This window comes from Bidens hawaiensis, unplaced genomic scaffold (assembly GCF_021521415.1).
Source record: "Bidens hawaiensis isolate Kalapana, Puna unplaced genomic scaffold, B.hawaiensis_p1.1 tig00419429_1, whole genome shotgun sequence".
NCBI lineage: Eukaryota > Viridiplantae > Streptophyta > Magnoliopsida > Asterales > Asteraceae > Bidens > Bidens hawaiensis.
This window is the reverse complement of record NW_027504857.1, coordinates 388,866-393,015: the sequence shown is the minus strand read 5'-3', so window position 1 is coordinate 393,015 and position 4,150 is coordinate 388,866. Positions and strand designations below refer to the sequence as shown.

At 37.0% G+C, this 4,150-nt stretch overlaps 1 long non-coding RNA gene across 1 annotated transcript; it reads left to right on the top strand.

Annotated features, from left to right (window-relative positions):
* Positions 1–2,121: 2,121 nt before the first annotated feature.
* Positions 2,122–3,634, top strand: LOC143608779 (uncharacterized). Its single transcript, XR_013149323.1, has 3 exons — positions 2,122–2,200; positions 2,642–2,770; positions 3,006–3,634. It is a non-coding gene; the product is annotated as an uncharacterized LOC143608779 (long non-coding RNA).
* The last annotated feature ends 516 nt before the right edge of the window (positions 3,635–4,150 follow it).

Here is a 4,150-nt window from a genome sequence, read left to right as displayed (position 1 = left end):
TCCACTGCATTGTGACAAAAATATGATCGCAAATATGATCGCTAAATTGTCTGAAACTAATGTTTGCGACGGCGCAGATTAGTCGCAAAAAGTGGTGGCAAATGAAGAATTGCGACGGCAACGGTTGCAAAATTTGCGACGTAAGCACCTGGTTGCAAATTTGCGACGGCAGCAACGGTTTCAAGATTTGCGACGGCAGCACGGTTTCAAGATTTACATGTTCATTCAATTTAAACAGTTAGGTTGTAATGTATGAATAAGTTAGTGATAGGGAACCGATACGCCTAATCTAATTTCGTTCGGTACAATTTTCACCCGCATATGCCAATAGAACCAACCGCACAGATTATTTCGGAGGTGTTTGTTTATGTGATGCGCACATTTTTGAATGATTTATACTTTTTGTTGCTGATGCTTTGAGATTGAATAAAAGTACCTTGCTAGGATGTGCTTAAGTTTGGGAATATATGCTAGATTGTTAGTGTTACATGTTGATTCAATTCTATGCTATCAATATCGGTGCTATAGCGGTTAGCGGCCCCTCAGTAAAATAGCGGTCAAAATACCGGTTCCGCTATTTGCGGCGATATTTACTGCTATTTGACTACAGATGTATTGGTTAAATCGGCGAGTTTATCGGTAAAATATTTTTGACCCAAATTTGTTAAAACTTTTTGGCCCAAACCCTTACCTTTTTTTGCCCATAGCCCAATTCCATTTGATTTAACCCTAAGCCCTATATCTGATTATTATTGAACGACTTTAAACATCGACAATCAACTTCCTGTTTCTTCTCCAATCTCCAGCCACTCCAGCCGCTGACACTCATCTCACCATCAAATTGTTATTTTGTGTTTTGAATTGTTGACTTTTATGATTTTGGTATTAAGACTTAAGTATTAATATTTGATAACTTTTGGTGTTACACACACACACACACCGCTATCCCACCGCAATAACCAATATCTCAGATATCGGTCATTGACCGATATCCACTATTTTTGGGCATTAACTGCATAGATTCAATTTGAAAGGTTAGGTTGTAATATTTGGGGAAACTTTTAATTTCAGCTTAAGTTAGTGATTACTGGCTGGTTTTAATGTCATTGTTTGATAGGGAACCTATATGTCTAATTTAGTTTCTTTTAACAATATCATACCTGCAACTAAACTGTATTGTCAGCATTCTTCAGTGGTGTTTCCAAACAGCTTATAGTTATTTGGTGTCGTTAAGTTAGTGTGAAACATAATATTAGAAACTAAGTTCTTACCTGGCATATTGTGCTTGATATTATAGAAACTACTCTTAAAGCTTATAATAATATATTAATATGTCTCTCTATTAGTATCTTTTCAAATGCTTTTGTTCGATTCTTCAGAGTTGTATCTAGACACTGCTGGTTGTAATATCATTTAGCAATATCAGTGCATCATCGATTAGCGATTAATTAGAGTTCGAGTACTAAAAAATTAATCAGTGCATCACCGATTAGCAACTAGTCGCGATTAAATCTTATTTTTCCAACACTGCTGGTTGTAATATCATACAACAACATCAAACATGCAACTGAAATGTATTGTTCACTGTCTTCCATGGTGTGTCTAAACAGCTTAGAGTTTTTTTGTACTAAATTATCTTCTTGTGCTTGATGATAAAGAAACTACTCTGAAAGCTTATTGTAATTCTGTTCACAAAAGGCAGTTTGCTTCTCTATTAGTAGTTAGTACCTTTTCAAATGCTTCTGTTCCAATGATTAACCATTTTCCATTTTACTGTTAGATCATGATGCGATTGCCAGACGGTGCACAAGGCAGCAGTGAGTTGTGGGATAAGGTGGTTGATTGCATTAAGGCGCGGGTTCCTGTCAGGGCTTTGTCTCGTTCTGCAAATGATGCAGAGAACAGTGACATTGTGGAAACATTACCTTTAGAACAGAATCCAGTGAGAAAACGCTACAAGACTCTGTCTGCAGATATGATTTGTTCAAATGACGACCTTCTAGCAGAAATCCTTGTCCGGATCCCATTTCCCTCCATCCTTGGGTTCAAATCTGTATCCAAACACTGGCGGAGGCTTATAAGTGACCCATATTCAAATTTATCCCCATTCAGTTTGTTGCTATTTTCGCCTGCATGCGCAATTCAAACAATTCCGAGGACTGTGATGGCCAACCGAACCGCTTGTCAGGGTATTTCGGAGGTATTTGTTTATGTTCTGCTTATATTTTTTATAATTATTAAAAGTTTTTGTTGTCATATGCTTTGAGATTGTTACCATCCCATATTCATTTAATTTAAACAGTTAGGTACTCAGGATAAATTTAGGGAAACTTTAAGTTATAGCTTAAGTTAGTGATTACTGCCTGGTTGTAATATCATTGTTTGACAGGGAGCCTATATGTCTAATATAGTTTCATTTAAAAATATCGAACCTGCAACTAAAGTGTTTGTCAACATAAACAGCTTAGAGTTATTTGTACTAAATTATCTTATACCATAATAAATTCTTACCTGGAATGTTGTGCTTAATATAGAAACTATTCTCATACCTAAAAGACAATTTATTCCTCTATTGGTACATTTTCAAATGCTTTTGTTCTAATTTTCGTCCTGAACTAACCATTTTCCATATTACTGTTAGATCATGATGCAAGACGATGCACAAGTCAGCAATGAGTTGTGGGATGAGATGATTGATTGCATTAAGGCCTTAATCAGTCAAACATGTAGTCAAAGGACTTATTGGTGAATTCCTCAAACAGTCTATTTGGTATTTCTTTAACTCAATTGATATACATTTTTTTTTTGTCAAAAGTTAATATTATATAAAAAAAACTAATATACTGTACTATAGGTGAATTTGTAAAAATTAAATAGTGAACGGTTTAATAAAAATTGTATTGTAGTTAATGGAAAATAAATTTGCCATATTATGAATTTGTATGCTACCAAATAATATTTTTTTTATTGACAAATTTCTTTTACTTCCCGGGACATGAATCCAGGACCTTTGGGCGTTTAAGAGACTTTTGTCTCTGCCAATGGGACACCAACCCCGGGACTGCTACCAATAATTATTAATGTCTGTTTTGGTTCATTCACAATATCTGAATCTGATTATTCAATATTACATAATCTTGTAACAGACCACGATCACGAGATTTCTTTCCTCAATGACCGATTTCGCCTTTGACTTACAAATGAGGTTTCACATCTAATGATATTTTCGTCAGCTTTAAAGGCAGTCTTTCGCCTTTAAAACCCACACCTCTTCTGTCTCCAGTCTCCGCCGCTCTAAAATGGCAATTACCAGATCCAAAATTAGGAAAACCCGAAACGCTTAAAAGCCTTGCTTACCGCAGGCCTCCACAACAGATTCCGATCATCAATTGACTTTGTCTGCGGAACGGATCGGTTCCAACGATGACATTTTAACCGAGATCCTTCTCCGGCTCCCTGTTATCTTCATCCTTCAGTGCAAATCTGTATCCAAATACTGGGAGTGGCTTTTAAGTCAACGGCATTTCACACTCCGTCATGACAAACTTCAGATCTCTCCTGGTCTTTTTGTCCGCAATGTTTACATCCCGTTTAATGTTGAAGACCGTAGCCCTCCTCCGTTCCGTAGACTCGATTTCTGCCCTGATCTTAACGGTATCAAAATCATGCACTCCTGTAATGGTTTACTTCTTTGTTGTGGCAATCGTGGTCGTATACGCGATCGCAAGTCCTACGTGTTCAATCCCACCACCAAACAGTTTGCGATCATCCCACCTGTCCCCGGAGGTGACGACGCTCGTAAGTATATCTGTTTCTTTGGGCTCGCATTTCATCAAACAACTTGTCCGCATTACAAAGTTGTTTGTATCCTTATTTCAAAGAAAACAAAATCCCATCCCCTTGAGTATTTGTTGCTTATTCAAATCTATTATTCAGAAACAAGGGAATGGAAGACAAACAATCATTTCTGTACTTCTCATTACCCGGTTTTCAGTAATGGAGTCTATTGGAATGGAGCAATTTACTGGGCTCCTTTTACATATAATTCATGGTACTTTGATCTTAACGTAGAACGCTTGAAAGATCTGACTTTACCACTGTCTATGCGCACGAGTCATTCCCCAATTCACATTGGGGAATCGCGAGGACA